Source organism: Enhydra lutris, unplaced genomic scaffold, assembly GCF_002288905.1.
Source record: "Enhydra lutris kenyoni isolate GAN:26980312 unplaced genomic scaffold, ASM228890v2 scaffoldscaffold49, whole genome shotgun sequence".
In the NCBI taxonomy this organism is placed as follows: domain Eukaryota; kingdom Metazoa; phylum Chordata; class Mammalia; order Carnivora; family Mustelidae; genus Enhydra; species Enhydra lutris.
The window spans coordinates 10,598,266-10,621,052 of NW_019154133.1; the positions used below are offsets into that span (position 1 = coordinate 10,598,266).

General features: G+C 40.7%; 1 protein-coding gene across 1 annotated transcript in view; it reads right to left on the reverse strand.

Moving 5' to 3' along the window:
- Positions 1-22,787, reverse strand: part of LOC111156851 (potassium voltage-gated channel subfamily B member 2) — a 392,038-nt gene that overhangs the window by 182,678 nt on the left and 186,573 nt on the right. The gene's annotated exons all lie outside the window — the stretch shown is intronic.

Consider the following 22,787-nt stretch of genomic DNA (forward strand, 5'->3'; position numbering starts at 1 on the left):
TAAGAAATAGGTGGGATCCTATTTATATTTATACTTAAAAACGGTTTTTGGATCCTTTCCTGGGATGCAGGGGAATGTTATTACTTACAGAGTTCAGAATAATACAACGATCACTTATTACCATAAAACACACATATTAACCAGCTGAAAAATGATTTCTTTTCCCACAGAACTTCAGAGAAAATGACTGGTCAGACTCAATCTGTGAATGGGCCCAGAAAAAGCCCTGGGTGATTTTTAGGTTCAGGAGTACTATGCACAGATATGTATCAGAATAAACCATTATAATAACACTTCATGTCCTATTTCTTTAGCTTCCAATTTCTAAATAAACGATGGGCTGGATACTTTGTAAATTCAGTAGGAATGGAAAAAATATTGGGTAATATTTATTTATTTATTTATTTATTTATTTATTTCAACCTACTCTTCCCCAAGACCCATCCCTTCAAAGGTCTATAAGGTTTGAAATAAAAATAGCATGAAATTTACTATGGCATAGTAAAATATGTAAACCTAATCATGACAGTTTGTTCTTCTAATGGATTTAGTGTGCAATCAAACACCCAGCATAGAGAAAGGTTGTAAGCATCTGTTGAAGCTATTTCAGATAGAATAATATTGAGTGACATAAAATCACCTTACTGGCTACATTTACTTCAGCAATTTTCTTTTTTTTTTTTTTTTAAGATTTTTATTTATTTATTTGACAGAGAGAGATCACAAGTAGGCAGAGAAGCAGGCAGAGAGAGAGGAAGGGAAGCAGGCTCCCTGCTGAGCAGATAGCCCGATGTGGGGCTTGATCCCAGGACCCTGAGATCATGACCTGAGCCGAAGGCAGCAGCTTTAACCCACTGAGCCACCCAGGCGCCCCTACTTCAGCAATTTTCTTAATAAAAAAAAGTTCACATTTTGCAAGTTCATGAGACTTAAAGTGGTGACGAAATAAGCATCCAGGATGTTAAAATATTATGACAAAAAATTAAGTTCATTTTAAATTAAAACAACCCCCCTGCACTTTTAATCAGTATTGTTTATTTGTTCCCAAATTCTTGTTTACTCCTTCCTTACTTTTTTTTTTTAAATCTTACTATCTGTGGGTACCGCCCCCTTCTCTACTTTGCTTTGCAATTTCACACTTGACCAAAGAACTGGGGAGCTGAACAAAGCTGTTGATATGTAAATAACAGCTTTGAAGATGGAAGTACCAGATTGTTCCTAAACAGAGAAAAATTGCAGTTGCTTTAGTTCAATGTCTCAATATATAATTTCAATGACTTTATAAAATAAAGAGAGTATCATCTATGTTTGAGCTTTCTACCGAGCATGAGAGTATTATAGTAGGCTGATAATCATCCTGATAATTTCCTTTGCTTTTGGAAATAACCTCTATATTCTTTCAAAAATATGTCTCAATTTCTTACTGTGGTTTCAGAGTCTTTGGATTTACAAATACAAAGGATTTTGTTTATAAAATCAGAACCTAAGTAATCTTTTTCTTCGTGACAATCATTTCCATGTCTGGGTGTCCTACCATTCCTGATTTAAACGAATCCCAGGTACCCCTTAAAATACCTCACTAACCCATTAAGATATTACATTTCCACTGGAATTGTGACCAAATAAACCTTTACTTGGAAGGGAATGGAATAGTGGAGAGGGGCATTAAACTGAGGCCCCAAGATAATAAAATTTAGCTAGAAGAAAATTCAGTTTTCTGGATGGTTGGTCTACAGAATGCTTAGAAGCATTTGGGTGATTCATTTTGTGGCTTTCCATCTACAAGTCAGTTGTCATGTGACTGTCATCTTCCGCAGAATTCTTCAGGTCAGAGCAGACCTGGCAATCATAGAAAGATATATTCCAGCTCCTTCAAAAAGTGGTCTAATCATTTTGAAGCTATACCTCACAGCTGTCACACATGTTGGGAAATGCGGAAGGTAGTTTCTGTGCACTGCTCAAGGTCACCTTGAAAACTAGTACATAAGGGCACATATCTCCCAGCTCACTGCACAGTAAGACACGAAGTTTTTTACATCATCTTCCTACTGAGTCACCCAGTTTTGTGTGTGTGTGTGTGTCTGTGTGTGTGTGTGTTTGTGTGTGTGTCTGCTTTTTTGCCGGTAAACAAAGAAAATTTTGAAAAGTTGACAGCAGCCTCTGATTCTAAATGTTAAGGACATCGAAGTTCTATTAATGACCACTCTCAATCAGACGAGCCAGGGTTGTTGCCTTTTCCTTTGTGTTTTTCATAATATTTATGTCATTTGTGCAATGTAACATTTGCCAGTTATGGGCAAAAATCCAACGTGTGCTCAGTAGAGGATCGAGTAGAATCGTGACAACTGTCAGCTGGGAAGGAAGCACACAGAAATGCTGCTTGGAAAAGGAGGGTGAGGCCTAGAGGTGACCACGTGAATCTGCAATGCTTCTGTAATGATGCCTTCAATCCCTTAGCTCTCGTCTAAGAAATTCCAGCTACGAGCACTGCCTCTTCCTTACTCAAGCAATCTAAACTGTCCTCAGGACTGGTATGCAGAATAGGCAACTGATCATAAAGCTGGTTTGAGACTTCAAGTGTCTAATAAAGAATTTGAGGGGCCTTTGTCCTTGGTTCTTGGGAGAAAGCCTCTAAACCCCTGGGATTTCCTGAGCAATGTGTCACTGTTGTCATTCATGGTGGGCCCCTCACACCACACCTGTGAACTTATGCTAACGAGGAGAGGCAGGATGGGGGCTGGCTGTGCCAGAAAGACGACCTGCATGTTTGGAAGGTGGAAGCTTTGAGCCAGACAATATCAGATCCAACCTCTGGAGAGGGTAAGGGGTCTGGAGATTGAGTTCAGCCTCCTGACCAATGACTTGATCAGTCATGCCTACTTAATGGAACCCCAACAGAAGCTTTGGACGCTAAAGCTTGGGTGAGTGGTCCTGTTTGGCAATTCTCTGCGTGTAGAATGCATTGGGTAATGCATTCTCGATGATGACAGGAGTTTCACGTTTGGAATCTCGCCAGACTTTGCCCTGGGAGTCTCTTTGAATTTGTATCTTTTTGCTATAATGAAATCGTAATAATAATCACAGTGCTTCTAGTGAGTTCTGTGAGTCTTTCTGGTGAATTATCAAACTTGACAGGGTAGTGGGAATGCCTGCATTTGTAGCCAGCTGGCCAGAAGTGAGGGTGGCCCTGAGGATTCCCAAACTTGTAACTCCTCTCTGAAGCAAAACTAGTCTGTGAGGAACTGGGTCCTTAACCTCTGGGCATCTAGGAATACAGAAGCCCTAAAATACCCATAGTCATTCTTTCTCTCCTTCCCGCCTTCCTAATTAACATGCGACATATTTTTAGGACAGGAACTCCTCATCTTACATTTATTTTACTAGTGCAGTTTCTAAGCTTGCTCACTTCACTCCAGTTTTGCTAAGGATATACCTGGTTTCTTTCTCAAGGTGGGTGGTTGGTACCAGATCTCCTGGGATGGGCTGAGGTGGGGGGGAGCCCGATATGCATATTTAATTCAGAAGGTGAAAGAGAAAGCTGTGGTAGCAAAGGGTTCCCTGTCTCTCTGGTCAAACAGGACCTACTACCTGGATAGGCTGATAGGAGCAGCCTCGGTGTGAGGACAGGATCAAGTGGGTTCGCCTTCGAGATGAGTGCGAACAGAATAAAATTCAAACACCTTTCTTGGCCAAAGGGGCCTCACTGGCTGACCCTCTATGACTCTTTTCTGTCCTTGTGCATCAGGCTTTCTTCCTACACCTCAGCCACTATAAGTTTGTTCCCGCTTCAGGTTCTTGGCGCTTGTCTTCTTTCTGGAATTGCTTTTTCCCAGCAGCTGCCATGGTGACTCTTTCTCAGCACACACATTTCATCTCCAAGGTCATCTCCTCCTAGTGGTATCCCCCACCCAAATTGGCAAAGCCCCAACCACCCTTAGCCCCACCATGGAGCTCCTTCTGAGCTTACGACTTGGTGAATTTCCTTTCGTAGCACTTGTGCATACGATGCTGTCTTCCCTACGCTACAGATGGGCTTACCATCTCATTTCCTGCTTCTATCTTTTCCCCACACACAACTCTAGCAGAAGCACAGATGACAGGGACTTTGCAGAGCTTGTTTACACCGTGTTCTGGGCCCACAGCAGAGTAACTGGCAGCTCTTAGTGAATGAATGACGGGATGAAGAGTCCCCTGGGTGCGCTCACTGGCGCAGGGGGTGTGAGAACTATGGGAAATGTGTAAGACTGGCTTCCTTCTTAAGGAACCTGAGAAATGGAGGCACACGCACAGAAAAAGGAGAGAACTCCAGCCATTTCTCTGGCTGCTTCTGCTTTCTTCCTGTGTGGTTCGAGATCACGCCCTTGGCCTTTTCTTCCTGCTTCCCAGATGTCTCCCCACCCAGACTTTAAACAGTATCCTATGTGGCTGATTCCTAAATTGCTTCCTATAGTCTTAGCAAAATGTAATAGGTCTGCTTTCCTTCTCTTGTTTTTAAAAATTAACATTGCCTCCCAGGAAACATAAAGTAAGGGCAAAACGAACAACAAAAAATGAAAAAACAAAAACCCTGGGAAAAAAGTGTATAGGAAAATAAGATTCACGGGGCTTCAAAATTTACTAAAATGACACTAGGAAATATAAGGCCATATTAAGTAAGGAAGGAAGACTTACGGTGTGATTATTTTCTTGTATCATTTTTAGGGCACATTTTTATTGAGATTTCATGAGATGATGAGTAACTTTTAAAGGATAGTTGGATTTGTATAATCGTAAGTAAAATTGATAGGGAATGTGATAGTGTGTATACAATATGTCATAATTTAGCTCTGGTGTTAAAGACAGAATAAAAACCAGGGATTGGTTGTTTGTCTCAGAAGAAAAAAAATACAGAAGGCAAAGAATTAAAACGAATTAAAATTTATCCAATTTGGAATCATTTAAAAATGGCATAGGCCCAGAGCCAAGGAATATTCTTGGATTGGAATTTGTTCAACACTCTAAATTTAACCAGCTGTAGTTCCTCTTTAAGTGGCATCCAATACAACCCTTGGAAATGGAGGGTGTGTTTTTAAAGGGAAATTGACATTCCATCTGAAAGATGGAACAACTCCCTGGGATATTTATCCTCTAGATGAAAGGATACAATTAAAAAAAATGTTCAACATATATTAGAAAAGATATAGGTCATTATTAGGGATGACATGAAAAAGAGCAGTCATGTGTTTTCACTGGGCCATAATGACTTAGGATCCTGCCACATTTGTAGACCGGCAACTCTAATGCCCAATGTTCATAAGAGAGTATCTTCGTCTTTCTTAGAATCAGAATAAGCCAGAGCTACAAGAGACCTTCTAGAATGTCTAGGTGCAATTCAAAGACTTCATTTTAGAAATGAGCAGACTGAGGCCTTCCTTCTAGTATTTGTAAGTGACAAACCTCCCCATGGGTCCCCCCCCCCCACCCCCCGCTGCCCCTGGTCTCACCTGGTACCCATGGCCTCATTTATCCATTTCAGATATTTATGGACATAGACTGCTCTTCATTAAAAATAAAGTATGGCTAAGATTTGTTATCTGTCTGAAAGGTGCTCATGGCAGAGTGACACATAGCCCATACCATGTTTCCAGTCCCTGGAACATATGGACTGAGCTAGCAGAGCTTCTGCCCCAATTCCATCGGCAAGCATTTGTAAATGCTACTAAAACGTAACCATCTTTTCTGGAAAACTACAGAGCCAAGTTTGAAAGAAGAGGTTATCATCAGCTTGGGAAAGTCACAAGCTGACTAGAGGCTCCCACTATGTACTGAACAGACCCTGACCTCCTCCACAAGTATAGTTGTGAACAGAAGCCAGGACAGAGAACCCTACAAAAGCCAGAACCCTGGGGGGAAAAAAAAATACCCCTTCCATGCAAAGAAGAAGAAGCAGCATCCTTCCTCCACAAGTACCGAGAGGACACGCACGAGGATGTTCATTGCTAAATTATTTGTGGTGTGGGAAGTCAGAGGCCATCTGGACGCCTCTGGCTGCTGGGAGGCAGAGAGTCAGCGAGCCAGACAGGCAACAGACCAGCTCATTTCTGCCCCTTAGCTCTGGAATGCGGAAGGGTAGGGTGGGAGGTGTCTCCTGGGATAAATAAAAATCCCCAGACTGCACCCATCATGGGTGTAAAGTCTTAATTTATACCACCCTTATGGTGTTAGGAATCCTAAGCAAAGACGTAGCTAAACTATTTTTCAAGCTGTGAGAGAAAAATACATTTTCAGAAAGAGACCGTGAAAGTTATCACTACAGATCTGCACTTGAAAAAGAACTATTAGAGAATGTACATCAAGAAAACGAAGCCTGAATACAGGAGGAGGAAATGAGATTCGAGGATCAATGGTAAACAAACACACTTTAAACTGTGGCAAGATCTAAGAAGCCTAAAGCAAAACCATAATCACGAGGTGACAGGAAAACATGGCAGCAAAAACATGAACAACTGGAAATATAAGCATAGACAAGAGAGCCATTAATTCTGGAGGGGACTTAAAAAAGGGATGACTTTTTAACCGAGGAACAAAGGTTGGGTTGGGATCTAGCAGGCAGCAAGAGGAAGAAGGAAGTTGTCAACAGTAGAGTTCTCAAGTATGATGGTAGGTACATGGTATGTTCTAGAAATCACAGAGTAGTGCACAAACCAGGTGTTCATTAGGTAGCAGCAAAACAAAGCCTGGAAAGGTGGGTGCTAAATTTGGTCTTCTTCCTCACAAATCAATTTCATCTCAGTCAGCATTTATGAACTGTCAGATTTTAGCCAAAGCTCTGGGGGAGATACAGAAAACATATGAAATTTAAACATAACGTTAGATAATACCACGGGGTGCCTGGTTTTTGTGCATCTGTTTTTGTCAGGTCACGATCCCAGAATCCTGGGATAGAGCCCCACATCTGGCTCCCTGCTCAGCAGGGAATCTGCTTCTCCCTCTCCCTCTGCCCCTCATCCCCCGAATGCTCATTCTCACACTCACTCTCTCTCTCAAATGAATAAATAAATAATATCTTAAAAAATTAATAACAATATCAAATTGCATTGCTGGGAACTTTACTGACAGGATTATTTTAAATAGTAATTTTCCTATTTTCAAAAGACCTCCATTCATTACCTTCCCTCTAGATCCCCTTGGGGATTTATTCTCTGAGACTGTATTTGACCAGAAGGAAACTTCTCATTTATTAGGGTTTCGTTTTGTTTTGCTCTCTATTTTAGTAATCAAAAGTATTGTGGGTGCACCTGAGTGGCTCAGTGGGTTAAGCCACTGCCTTTGGCTTGGGTCATGATCTCAGGGTCCTGGGATCGAGCCCCACATCGGGCTCTCTGCTCGGCGGGGAGCCTGCTTCCCCCTGCCTCTCTGCCTACTTGTGATCTCTCTCTCTGTGTCAAATAAATGAATAAAATCTTAAAAAAAAAAAGTATTGTGAACATGTCTTGAGAAGAGAAAAATACATTGATTAAAACCAGTAAGAGAACGAAGACGTCAATTAAAATACCTAGAATAAAGTTGTAATATGCAAGATACAATAGGCCATTGAACAATTTAGAACTCGCTTCCCTCCTGCTACAAATGCCACCTGTCTAGGTTCACAGATACTTAGTCACATACATTCCAAGATGTTTTATTTGGTTGGAAGAACTGACAAACAGAAGATCTTGAGAGAATTAAGACTAGTGTTTCGGATTTAAAGATAGGCTGAGGGATTTTCTTCAGCTGTAATTCAGATGCAAGCACTGAAAGGAGAATGAGGGGCTGGCCAAGTCCACGATGAGGGTCAAGTGTGTGCTTTTGATATGAGCCTTTTTTTCTCCTCTATCGCTTTTTTTGCAGCCATTGGCTCATGGGCCTCATATTTTCCTCAGGAGAAACTGCTCTTTAAGAGGGTTTTATGAGCATATTGGTATTAGGTCTGAAGGAGCGCTAAGGCTTAAATAGGGGAACTTTCCCTGCCATAGTCACTTGGTGGTAGAGGACAGTGGTCTAAATTTCTTACTGAAGAACATGAGGCATTATTGGCTAGGTTAGGAGGAGAATCTTGATCTGGGGCACTCTATGAGCCCGAGTATTCAACATGGAAGTCCCCACTTCTATCTCCTAGGTCTAACTCTCCTTCTAAATCTGTTTCAGAAAATGATATCCTATTTGCACTTCTGGGTCAGTGTCAATGAAAATAGTACCTGTTTGTTGGACACAGCTGCAAATATCATACAAGTAGGCTGATTTCAACTCTGTCTAAATGAATCCATCATTTCAATATTATCCAGCTTCAGAGAATATAAATATCTAACAAATTCAGATAGAAGGTAAAAAACATGACTTCATAAGGCAGGTTTTTGTTTGTTTTAAGGGCAGAGTTGAAAACCTTTAGAAGATGAGTATTTGCAACAAAAGGGTACGCATAACATCACTGAGCTGGGCCCAAAGTAAAGTTACCTAGAAGCAGCAGTACTTCCCAATCAATCAATCAATCATCAATCAGATTGTTTATTTTGTTGAATGTTTGTTTTATGCGCACTATTGTACAAGGCACAATTCGATAAGGTTCTCTTCGGGTTAGTTGGAGAGAAAAAATTCCCATGAAACAATCGGGAAAAAAATAAAAGGATTAACTATGAGGTACTGATAGAGCTGATGATTGATTACCCTCTCTATTTTTTCCTTTTTTTAAATCTTCAGGACGAGGTCCAAATTCCTTACAGTTTTAGGGAACCCTTTCTGTTTGGTTCTCTGCTTATCTTTCCAGTCTCATCTTCTGATCTTCTGGCACTTTATCTCAAGAACTCAAAGCCTCAGCTCTACCAAATCATATGCAATTTTCCAGATTAATCTTTTTTTTTTTTTTTTTGCACCTCAAGCCATTCCTTCTGCTTGAAATGCACTTCCCACTCACTTTTGCTTAATTCCTACTCATCCCTTTAAAAGTCTACTCCACTGGGAAGTCTTCCCTAATCTCTAAAAACTTTTGTGCCCCTCCTATTTGTTTCCATTGATGTCTGTATTTAACCATATGAGAGCAATTTCACATTGTACTGAAATCTCTTGTATATTTGTTCACTTGCCTTGTTACCCTAGCTTTTAAAGTGAGGATGAAGATCTGTGCTTCATTTACATTTGTGTCCCTAGTGCTTAATGGGAAACCAAGGCACAAATAGATTGGTCAATAAATATTTGTTAAATGAATTCCAATGTGGTAATGGCTTGCAGATGGCAGGTAGATTTTCTTCCATAGGCTTGAAAGATGGGACTATAAGAAATTATAGAGTACAATAGGGCACAGCGATTATGGGATGATACCTATGAAACCATAGAAGAGATAGGTGAGATAAACTTACCTACTAAGTCCCACCATATGTTCTAAAGCCAGGACCAATCACTTGATACTTGGAACACAAATTTTTATACAAATGGATCTTTTAATACCAAGCGGAATATGTGAAACATTTTTTAAAATATTAAAGTTAGGGATGGTTATCCATAAACAATATTTAAGGTTCCATGCTTTGCTTTTATTTATAATGTGATGTTAGGATGAAAACTACCTCTTATGCCATAATGTTCTCAGATGCCTCTATTGGAAAAAAAAAGAAAACACCCCTTGTCTGTCTAGAACATAGATGTAACATAATATGATGAAACTATTTTTAGCTTAGTTTTTAAATTCAATGTGTTATTCTTTTGCCAGGGATGTTCACACTTGACTTGTTTTGCCCTGGTACTGAGTTACAAAATGATGCCAGAGCAACCAATTAATTTTAATCACCATATGCCAGCTGAGTACAGTCGCCACAGTATAGCAAAGGTGGGCTGGGTGGTTTGCTTTTCTCCCAGAGACTGGTGGAGGGCATACAGAGCTGCTTGTGAATACCCACCATCACGTATTTGTGTAGGCAGTGGCCAGGGGCTGTCTCTGAAATGGAGAAGGAAACAGAGCTGAGAAAGGAGGAAACAGACTTGGAGCTGCTAGGTGCTACCTTAGAGGACAACGGAGACAACTTCCCTTTAAGCATCAGGAAACAATCACAGAAGTCACTTCTGATAGAATGAGCAATCAAGCAACAATGTGACAACCAACTCCCATAGGGACTTCTTGCCCAGGGTCAGAATACAGGGTAAGCTTTACAAGTTGGTCCAAATTTCTAATGAGAAACAGAAAGATACAGGCTTGTGAGTATAGGTACTGTAGGTTGTTATTTCCTCTAAAACGAGGGCTCTTCTGCATTTTTACGGGGTCATGGAGCCTCTGAGAGGCTGATGGACACTGTGGACAGTTTTCCATGAAAATATACAATTTCCATACATACAGAAAGTGTCCTCATTCCTCAGAGATCCCCTCAAGTTGAGAATTCTTCAAAGAATCTCTGAAGACTGTAATTATTTAGAGTTTGTCAACTTGAGTAAGGGGATATAGTTTAGGTATTAATAGTTTAAAAATTCTTGATTCTATATATGTGGTGTGAGTCTGCAGTGGGCATAGGGCCGCCACTTTGAAAATTAAGAAAACCCCTCACCTTATTCAAATTTATTAGAAGCACCTCATACAGGCATTTCTAAATTTCTAAATTTCTAAATTTCAGTAAAAATGTCAGCAAAAGTAGGAATCTGAAACACGAGTGCTAATAGCTATGTAACAATCAAGTACTGAGATTTATATACTCTTCTGAAAGGAAATCCAGATTATTTTCTGTTCTTTGACCTAGAGCAGAACAGTCCTCCTCACCTGCCATCAGTCCTCACCCCCATGTCCATATCCAATTACTAGTTAGTACTAGTTAATTTAGTAATCTTCCCATCCCCATTCCCAGAGTACCTGATCTTTGACTCAACATTAAGGTCACCACACCTTCCATGCTCCCGTAAAGTTGGCAGTTGTAACAGCTGAAACTAAACACTGAATCTGGCTATCTACTGAAAACATCACAGAAAGGATCTACATTCTCTTTAAATACTATTACTGAAAACATTTGTCTTCAACTAATGCATAATTTGCATTAATGAACACTGGCTAAGTAGGCATGTTTACAAGCTGTGAAGGTGTAACCTTGTCCCATAGTGACTCTGAACCGGAGCCAAGATTTTAGCAGAACAGGCAATTGATTTTGTCCATAAGGAGCACTCATTACTTAATATAGTTGGCAAAATCCAGATATTATGAATCACAATTAATAGTCCTTATTTGTAAAGCAAGCACATTGTTGTTTATCCAGTTGAGATATTATTTGCAAATGCAATTATAACCCAAACCTGTGCTAGGAATCAGCTGAAAGTGTCATTTGATTCTTTCATAAAGCATAAATAATAGCTTAAATATCCTGAGGAAAAATATTTTTTTTACTGTTATAAAATATATTTTAAGTAACTGTGGTTTCCAGTATGTTGTATCATATAAATAAGCACAAACAACCACAACCAAAAAAACCCCAAGGAACAATAGCAACTGTGTTTCAAATATTACACAACTGTAAAACTGTTTAAGTTATACATAAGTTATATAAGTTTAAATAAAAGTATACAAATAAATATTAGATACGAACATACATATACACATAAAATACTTTCAAGAGCACTCATCTTCCAAGCAGTTGCTAGTACATTTACTGCAGCAGGAATGATAACTGGGTTTCCCCTGAAGTCTACTGCAGCAGCTTTCTCCCAAAGACATCTTTGACATTAACCAGAAATAACTAACTATATATATCATTAATTTGGCATATTTTTTATCATCATATTTACCTCCAGCTCAAATTTCAGTCTTAAATTCTAAGCTAATGTAAACATATCATCCCTACATGCTTTCAGTTCAATCTGAGAAAAAGGAGAAGACTGGAGGAGATGGTAGGATATGGATCTAAAAATCCAAAAACTCTTTGTTTGTTTGTTTGTTTCAAGCAGTGCATTTTGTCAGAGAATTGTAAGGACAATGCACAGCTCACTAGAGAATGAACATTAACATTTGTTATGGTTCTTAAATAAGCAGAGTTGGTCATTTTCAATAATTTCAAGTTTCAATAAGTGAATCTTATTTTGTTAAATAAATTCAGGAACAACTCTTGAGACTGAGTTAAGGTAGCAGTCAAGTCCCCAGTTCTCTATCATCAACATCAATATAAATCTGGTCCGCAACCTCATATTTGAACATTAGGGGCCAAATGTAGTTCAAAATTCAAAAAAACAAAACTAAATGATGAAAGGCAAGAGGGGGTATTATATTATTTATATTATATTATATTATATTATATTTGGGGGATCCAAATGAATAATATTTCTGCACTGAAACATTTCAATATTTGCACTAAATTGTGTAATTATAAAATAAGCAAGGGGTATTAATAGCCTCAGGTCAATTTAAGCCATATTTTGTTGTCAAGCGAATTCTCGTCCAAAATCTTTCAGTCTTCAATGGGATTTTGGAATTGTAAATTAAAGTTCGCAGTCCTGCATGGATGCATGGAAATTATTTTCTAGCATAGATATTCTCTAAGCAGGAGCAGTGAATAAACAACTTGTCTATCAACTTGCAGTGTGATTTACTGGCAAGCTGTAATTTCTGTGAAATCTGAACTTGATTTAGCTCTGTCCAATTTCTATAATATATCCTAATAGCATCCATTAAGAACAATCTCGTTGGCATCTGAGCAAACCAGGAGCTTAAGGGATTGGCAATCTGTTTAGTAAATGACTACTACGCATACCATGCATACCCCTGTGTGTATTCTTAGACCAACAGTGCCATTACTGCTCCCAGAAGACAGCCTAGGGTTGTTCCTCTCCTTAATAAACCAAAGAAATGAAATGATCTAGTCTAATGTGTATTAGCACCTGCAAGGACCACAAGGAATACAAGGGCCAGGCTTGGTGAAGTCCTCAGTCTCTGAATTTTCATTGAGTTCCCTGGATGACTCTACATGCAGCAAAATTTGAGAATCCTTCATCTAGACAATAGCTCGTTACATTATAACCTAATTGTTTTTATGTGTGGGAGACCTGTACCCAGGCTGAGTATCAAAGCTGACGTACAGATTCTTGTGAGAAATGAGAAATTATTGCCTTTTTTTTTGGTAAGACACACAATGACTTTCATGAGTAAAATAATAAGTCTTGCTGGGAAATGATGTGATTCCAACCGCTTGTAATCAAAGTCCTTGTAAAAGCCTCAATACTTATCTATAGCGAAGTACAAGAAATAATCAAAAGTCACTTCCTGGTGACCAATTCTTACTTGTACAAATGCAAAATATTGTGTTAAAAATGGAAATGCACTCCTGGATGCTATTTAAAATTGTGAAGATCGTAGATTGGGGAGTCTGCGACTTAAATAGCTGGGGTGGTAGAAAGTGACTATAATTTGACTATGAATCATGATGATGCTCACAGGAAGATTGTGACAAGGAGATAAAAGGGCCCCGCTGTCCATTATAAACCACTGAATTGCATTCAGATAAATGCATCTTGTCCTTTGAGTGGAAGCCACCTATCAGATTTCCCCCACAGCCTGCTTTGTTCACGGTAATGAAAATGCACTCTGCACAGTACAAGCTGCCTAATTCATTAGCACAAGCTCGCATGGATCACCTGCCTGACTCTGGGAGGAGAGTACAAGGGAGAAAGAAGTCCATGTTTTTCTAAAATGGCTGACCTTTATCGGAAACCATTCAGTCTTCCTCGTGACCGTGAAATGCTGCATGTAGCCCACAGCCAGGTAACCCCTTAGAGCATGCTCCAACAGAATGACACTGCTTTCCTCTTTGAAGAGGTCACCCATCCGGTCTAGATACTTGGTACCCAAGACTCAGAGGCAATGGTACTGACTCTCATCCATCTCTCTTCGCCCAGAGACACACACACCTCAATGCACTCACACTGCCGTACGGATTCTGTGGTCCAAGTGTTGGGATGGTCACAGTTGCATCCAGGAGCTGAACAATGACTTTTCAGGATGGTGACACATGTGGGGAATGCTCAGACTGTTCTTTAAAATATATATATATTTTAAAAGCACCAAATGACATAGACATCCTATTTTTGTATCAGACAATTTGTGACTTCACAGACACACGCTCCCAGGAAGCACGGGGACTCGAGGTGGACCAGTCTGAGTCATAATAATGGGGAAATGTTTTGAAATGGTTGAAGCTCAAAGGATAAAGCAGATAGGCTGCTGGGGTATGGATGTGGGCTCTTGTTTTCACCAAAGCTGCCCGGACAGGCTGAGCCCATGTGGCCGGTCCGAAGCACTTTTTTGAACAGTAACGCTGTTTTTGCAGTCTTGATGGGTAAAACACCCTCATGCTGAATCTGTGCTAGAGTTGATAATGAGACTGTTTTTACATCTTAAAGGAGTATCTAATTACTAATCTAAATGTTGTCTATTCCAGATTGCAGATGCTAAATACTCCATGAGCAGTCTTCAGAATCAGTTCAGCCTCCCGGAAAAGGACAGTCGCCTTTAAGAAAAATCAGCATCTATAAAAAGAGCTGGATCAAAAGTAGACGCCCCATCACACACCCACTGTGGTTGGGCTGACAAAAATAGCCACTTGCACAGATTTAGTTCACTTCAATGTCAGGCAGGCTTCCCCCTCCAACCACTCTGCCTCCCTCCCCCGTCCAGCTCCTTAAACAATGTCTATGGTGCGTTCAGCGCTCGTAGCAGGTTCCTTCAAGTCATGGGCACCAAACACGGGCTACATCAGAAGCCACGGCACGAGGTAGCCAGCTCAGCACGCTCCTCCGCCTTGTTGCTCTAACAACCATTTGCCTGGGAAGGGAGGGCGTTTTAGTGCTGATGCTTAGAATGTATGTACAAGGTGCTAGGCACTGTACTGAATGCTTTAACACGTGACTTCACTGAGCCCTCCGATAGCCCTATGAGGAAACGGTGGTTTGGATATCTTGCCCATGGCACATATTTTAATTAGGGGGAGAGCAGATTGCCAAACCTGTTTTCAGCCATTATTCGGAGCTGCCCATTTGGTCACGCATGCAGGTGTCGGGGGTACGCCAATTAGCCACCTCCCACTCCCTACCTCACACCAAAACTCAGATTCTTGAGTCTAAACGACTTGTATTTTAAAAAGGTACTCTAAGTGAAAAGTAAGGAAATAAAGGGATACAGTTTCGTTAAAACCTGGAATACTCCATGACAACATATGGCTTAAAGGGAATGAATGAAGTGTTAGCTCGTGAATGAATGAAGTGTTAGCTCATGATAGAACATCTGTCTGTGCTAAATAACAATAGCCTTAACGTTTGCAGAGATCCCCACATCTTTTCTTCCTTCTTCCATCTCTTCGTCTCTATTTCCCCCTCCCTATTCTTCCTTTTATAGGTTTATTTATTCATGCCTTTATTTCTTCGGTGCCTTCAACACACCAGGCACAGTTCTGGTGCAAGAGATGCAAAGATACAATTACTGCTCTCAAAGTGCTTACTTTTTAGTTGGGGAGGCAGACATCTAGGCTGATACAGCTTATGACAGGGATATCACATTGAGTCTGGGGGATCAGCCCAGGTTGGCACCTAGGATGGGTAATCAGCCTGGCTTCACTGAGAGAGGGACCAAATGCTCTTCTCTGTCTTATCTTTAACAGGATGCATTATGTTTAATATTAGTCTCACACATGGTCAAAGAACAGTCAACAGATGAAGTCACTCTTCTGTAACCCATCTCTTCTCCCGAGTCCACAGAATGACCAACGCCGGGTTCAACATCTCCATGACTATACACAGGGGCCAGGTAGGAAGTTCTAAGTCCTACCTAAGCTAAACGGTCTTTGTGACCAAAACCTTCTGAAAATAATCTAGCTCTTTAGTAGGCACCTCAAATCCATGAGTCATACTTTCTTATAACGTGCAAATGTCTAAAGGGAAGAGTGACCAACATGAGGTTGCCAAATGTTTCCTGGAAGCAACGGGCTGCGTCCCAGCTGGGAGTCAGGTCAGAGTGAAAACCGGCTAGAGGACCATAGCTTGGAACGCAAAGCAAACTCTGCCTCGCCTTCATTTGTGAGGTCTGGAGTTTGAGCTGTCAGATTCGGAAACTCTTGCATTCATAGGTTTTGGCTAAGGAGTAGCACTTTCCAACAGAAGACCTGCAGCCTGACATAGAGTAAGCTGCCCCTGACTGGACAACTGTGGGAACAAGAAAGAAACAACTCCCAAGGCCAAAAAAAAGGGGGGGCACCTGGGTGGCTCAGTGCATTAAGCCTCTGCCCTCTGCTCAGGTCATGATCTCAGGGTCCTGGGATGGAGCCCTGCATTGGGCTCTCTGCTCAGTGGGGAGCCTGCTTCCCTTCCTCTCTCCGCCTGCCTCTCTGCCTACTTGTGGTCTCTGTCTGTCAAATAAATAAATAAAATCTTAAAAAAAAAAAACAACCCCAAAACAAAAAACAACAACAACAACAACAAAACAACCTCCTGTGAAAGCAAACAAAACAGGCTGTACCAGTCAGAACCAACTCCGAGAGCGTGGAAGCAGCGACTTACAACTGACACACCCTCTTGGCATCTGAAGGGGAAGAAGAATCAGCAGGGAACTCAGATCTGACTGTGAAAACGTCTTCCTCTCGGGGAAGACGAATTAGCTCACCTCCCAGGTGCTACCAGATGCCTTGTGACTTCAGCTGAGACTGTCTCTTCAGATGGCTAGTTCCCTTGAAGGCCAAGGAGCCGGGGCCTGGCAAGACAGCCACGGCGAGCACCCACCTTCCCAGGCAGGACATCACAGAATCAGATGCTAAAATCAACTATCTGTTCAGGGACGCCTGGGTGGCTCAGTTGGGTAAGCAGCTGCCTTCGGCTCAGGTCATGATCCCAGCGTCCTGGGATCGAGTCCCACATCAGGCTTCTTGCTCATCAGGGAACCTGCTTCTCCCTCTGCCTCTGCCTGCCATTCTGTCTGCCTGTGCTCGCTCTCTCTCCCTCTCTCTCTCTCTCTCTGACAAATAAATAAATAAAATCTTTAAAAAAAAAAAAAATCAACGATCTGTTCAAACCCGGAACACTTCCTATTAGAAGTTCTGTGATATCTGATTGGTAATGTATTTTTCTCTCTTCTTAGCTCTTTTTTCACAGTTGTCCCAAAAGGAGTTGACCTTTTCACCCCATGCTGCCGGAGAGCCAACGGGCTGAGAAAGGCTAAGTGATGTGCTCACCCTCAAATTGAGCACGGCCTCTCACTTGTGAGTAGGGCCGCACTGCCTGGCCACGTTTATCCTTGAGCAAGGGGCCTTGCTCAAATCCGCTCTTAAACTGCTACATTTTTACGAAGTGTCTGTCTTCATCTCCTTTGTTAAGTATTTTTAAAAACGTAGTAACACTTGGTTAATGGGGGAACTCTCCTAGCAGATACTTAGGTGTTTAACATACAATGATGATTGATATTCAAAATGAGGATTGCAAGGTTCTGAAATGCCTTCCAATCATTCAAAAGAAAATTAAATTCTGCCCCATATGGGTTTTTGTCTTTAGTGCATTTGACTGTATGCTAATTCTTTTTCAAAAATTTTTATTTATTTATTTGTCAGAGAGAGAGAGCGAGCACCCACAAATAGGGGGAGCAACAGGCAGAAGAAGCAGACTCCCTCCTGATGTGGGACTTGATCCCAGAACCCTAGGATCATGACCTGAACCAAAGGCAGACACTTAACCAACTGAACTCCCCCGGGTGTCCCTGTATGCTAATTCTTTTTTTTTTTTTTTTTAAGATTTTATTTATTTATTTGACAGAGAGAGATCACAAGTAGGCGGAGAGGCAGGCAGAGAGAAAGGGGGAAGCAGGCTCCCTGCTGAGCAGAGAGCCCAATGCAGTGCTAGATCCCAGAACCCTAAGATCATGACCTGAGCCAAAGGCAGAGGCTTTAACCCACTGAGCCACCCAGGCACCCCTGTATGCTAATTCTTTTTTTTTTTTTTTTAAGATTTTATTTATTTATTTGACAGAGAGAAATCACAAGTAGGCAGAGAGGCAGGCAGAGAGAGAGGAGGAAGCAGGCTCCCCGTTGAGCAGAAAGCCCGATGTGGGGCTTGAACCCAGGACCTGGGATCATGACCTGAGCCGAAGGCAGCGGCCTAACCCACTGAGCCACCCAGGCGCCCCCCCCCCGTATGCTAATTCTTAAGAGAACAGTTCATCACTGATCTCTCTCTCTCTCTCTCTACTGACTTTCTTGCGAGTGAAACGTTCCATTCTCTAAAAATGTAGGATAATATACATACAATTCAAGATGTTTTCCTCTTATCATCTCCTTTCCCACTCATCCACCCTTCCATCCAATCCATCCTTATACCCCTATTCTTTATAGTATGAGGTTCTGATCATTGCATCAGAATCACCAAAAATGCACATCTCATTTCTGGCAGCAGTATTCTAGAAAACTGGGTTGGCACACAACGGTTGGGAGGGAAGAGGGAAAGGGCTTCCTGGTCACGGGGATATGGCCCACATCAAGAGGGAGTCTGCTTCTTCTAGTCAGAAGAGCTACATCTGGCTCTTTTTTTTTTTTTTTGGTATGAAATTTCCCAATCATTTAGAGCCCAAAGTGGTTTGTTGTTGGTGAGACTTATCTGAAAAGTTTCTTGATAATAAGATTTTTTTAAATGGGCTAAGTTGGCTGGTCTTTAGAAGTTCAACCTTGGGCTTGGATATAACTCTATGATTCTGATGTTTTAAAAAAAGATATGATACATTCTTTCTCTCTACACATATTGTATTTTACATAAATGATTTAACTCTGCCATTTCACCTTTAGAGGTTCAGTATTGAAAATAAATATATCTAAAATAGAGCTAATTGCTTTTTTTCTTCAAATTTCAATGTCCATTGGGAAGGAAACACTGAAAAAGTGACACTAATTGAGAAGGAACCAGGACAAATGAATTAGCTCGTGAGTTACTGCCTCAGTAAGACTTCGCTGGGTCAAAAAAGGCCAGTCACAACAGGTAAAATCTAGTCAATCATTAATATACTCCATTCTCTCTTAACATGGCTATAGCATGCAATTGGCATTTCACTTGAAATTAATACAAATCATTCTAGATCTCATCAAAAGCTATGTAGACATCCAATTTAAAATGTATTGCAATGCATTTGGAATGGTGGTTGACTACTTCAAATTAAGGGCAGTCTGAAGGAAAGATATGTCAAAAGCAAACCATGAGTATATTCTGCTGTCTAGCTAGCCTTAATTATGCTAAATGCTTCCCCACTGCCTAGCAAATCTCAAAGTTCTGATACTAATGTATAGCACAGGGTCTTTCTCAGGAGCAGACAGAACTGGGGGCTTCTCTTCAGTGGGATGATGACAAGGGCATGGAAGCAGAGCTCCCGATTAAAAAACATCAAAAACATTAGAGGCAGTCCTAGAACTAGCAGCAAAATTCTCTCCTATTGGTTCCTGAAATGACCATATTAAATTTTATGCTTTGCCCTTCATTAAGATCCATACATTCATAAGACATGGAGCTATTGAACATTTTTTTTTAATTCATGAAAATTTTTCTTCCCGAGAAATCTGATCAGGGAAGGGAGTGTTCCTAGAGTATCTTGATGTCATGTGAGGCTCTCATGGGTGGTAATTCACCACACATTTATCTCTGTCAGTGGAAGGAAACAGGGTATCCATGGCTGGTCAGGATAATGGCCTCCCTATCTGTGTGCAATTAAGAGTCATTTTTTAAACCATCAGTTCCTCTGGGTCTGGAATTCTGGAGCTGAAGACCAAAGAAATGTTTACAAATTAAAAATAGAAAATGGGCTGATGGAATGGTATTCACCTCAAATTGTCTGAAGAGTCACATCAGGTATAAATAGACAGTTTGCTCTTCTTCCTGCAATGCCTTTGTTGCACACTTTATCTGGCAAACTCATGAGACTCTCAGGTCCTGCTTAAATGTTACTTATTTTCTGTAACTTCTTCTGCATTCCTTTCCCCTCCCCCTGCCCGTTTACCTCACAGGTAAAAAAAAAATAATAATTATTATAAGGTATAATTAATTTTCCCACAGTGCTCTTTTATACCTCCATTTCAGCATGGATCTCATTCTACATGATATCATGGATATTTGTCTACCTCTGCTGGTCCCACCAGACTGTGCAGACTTCAAGGGCTGCTGCATGTGTTTTATTCCAGAAGAACACAGGGCTTGAAATACAATATATGCAGGTGTTCATTAAGGGTTTGTTCAATCAAACGTCTGTCTTTCTCTAAACTAATCTTGAATGACTGTCCATTCATCTAGCTCTTAAAACACGGTACATTAATAGAACAGCAGGGAATCAGACCATGGAAACAAAATCAGAAATCAGTTTTAATAGGAATAGGGAACAATGCCATTTATGACACTTTGTGATCAGCCTCTCTGTGAGGAATGACTGAGGGTCACACTACCAGGCTTAATGAAATCACTACAAATCACACAGATTTTTACCCGCATATTTAGTTGACAATACCTAAAATTAGGGTTTACTTCCTCCCTCCTGATTTAAAAAGTGAGCAGAAATGTCAGGAGAACAGAGTCAACTTGAGAACGGGGTATGTTGGGGACATTTCTGGAAGCCGTGGAACTGGAAGAGTTGACGTCTTTTTTTTTTTTTTTTTAAGATTTTATTTATTTGTGAGAGAGAGAGAGTACACACAAGCAGGCAGAGTGGCAGGCAGAGGCAGTGAGAGAAGCAGGCTCCCTGCCGAGCAAGGAGCCCGATTTGGAGCTCTATTCCAGGACCCCGGGATCACGACCTGAGCCGAAGATAGCGGCTCAACCAACTAAGCCACCCAGGCGTCCCAAGTTGATGTCTTTTTCATCGTTTCTCAACTACAGCACAGTTTGGTGGAGCGACAGTCACAACTTCCCTCAAGAAAGAGACCATGTTCCGTGTTCTGCAGTTTTCATGCTTCCCCAATTATTTAATTTTCTTTAAGTATTTTGGGATAAATAATCTTGGTATTTAAATAAAGTCTAAAAACATTTAAAAAGTATTGCTAAGGTTATTATGCATGTGCACTCCATAAAGTTATGCTTTAAAATAGCTGCCTAAAGAATCCTGTTTCTTCCCTCCTTATATCACGGTTCTAACCAGTCTTCAATGTTCTGTTGTACGTTCTTCAGTCATAGTTTATGATCTCTCGTCTGTTCTTCCTTGGGAGGGTCTGTTAGGAATTCGTGTGCCACCAGCCATTTACACATAATCTGTGTCATTCTGGCACTCCTTCAGGCTTCTGCTCACCACATACAGCTGTGACGATGCAAGAGAACAAGGGTTACTAACCTACAGCAGGTTTCAGGAGTGACCTTGATAACTAGGTGCAGATTTTGCCAATATTTCAAACAAGATGCCAGGAAGTAAAGACCTCATAGCTATACTAAGGGTTGTAGGTCACCCAGTAAATGAATAGATTGGCAGCTTTACCTGGCTTTACCTTTTGAATCTAAGCTATAAAAATGTTTCCATTTTGTAACCGTGAACACAGTTACATAGATGCTCTATGATAAGCTGTACCATAAAAAGAAGCCACAGAAGGGAGCAGAAGTCTTGGTTAATAAGCTTACTATAATAGCCAAAGAAAGATAAAGCACATACCCCTGTTACCAAGTTTGCAGTGTGATTGCTAAAATATCTAATAGCTAGAAAAATTTTCAAATTCTGCACAGATTAAGCAAATAGGTGAGTGCATTGGGGATTTAAAATAGGTCCCTAGGGATGTGCAGAGAAGCCAAGTCTTACCTTTGAAGCAACTAGTTCCTGTTTGAAACATTTCTCTTCATTTTGTTTCAATTTCTAAAGGTCTCTTCAGCTCATTAAAAAAAAAAAAAATCTTTCTGTCCTTACTTGTTAAAGATTTCCTGGTTCCTTTTTCGCTTAGAAGTTTTTTCATCCAATGAACACAAATATCAGGAATTCTGGCAATGAATAATGATGAGATAAAAAGCAGAAAGAGAGGAAAATAGAGTGTTTCTATTAGGTGGTGTTCATCTTGCCTAGTACATTTAAGAGGCTGCTGGCTTCAACTGAGAGCCGTCAACCATCATGGGGAAAGACCCCCACCAAGGTCTGAGAAAGTATCTCCCAGACTCCCTCTTTGTTTTCAATGTCATTCCCCAGGGTGGGTATCAGTTCATTAACTAAAGAAAATCTCTTATTTTTCTGATTACAAAAGTAAAATATATTCACAACCCCAAACGTGTAAAATATGGTAAAACACAAAGAAAAAATTATAGAAAAATTAACCTGCAATTCACTCAGAGACAATTATTTATTCATGTTCTAGCGTCTCACCTCGCATTTTTTCACGAGTTTGTATATGTTGTATATGCAAGTATGTGTATTAGATTTTATAAAGATAGCACCACATGTAACACTGTTTATAGGCTGCTTTTTCACTTAAATGTAATGAATAATTTCCTAGACCATGTCTTTTTAAAAAAAATTTTATTTTTTTCAGATTGTTTATTTATTTGACAGGGAGAGACACAGAGAGAGAGGGAACACAAGCAGGGGGAGTGGGGGAGGGAGAAGTAGGCTTCCCGCTGAGCAGGGAGCCTGATGCAGGGCTCCATCCCAGGACACTTGAGCCGAAGGCAGACGCTTCACGGCTGAGCCACCCAGGCACCCCTACCATAACTCTTTTAAAGAATGATTATGACTACACAATAATCTACATTTGGATTTACCATCATTAATTTAACCAATATCCTATTTTGGGATAGTTTGCTTGGGCTGCCACAAGCCTCAGTTTGCTTGGGCTGCCACAACA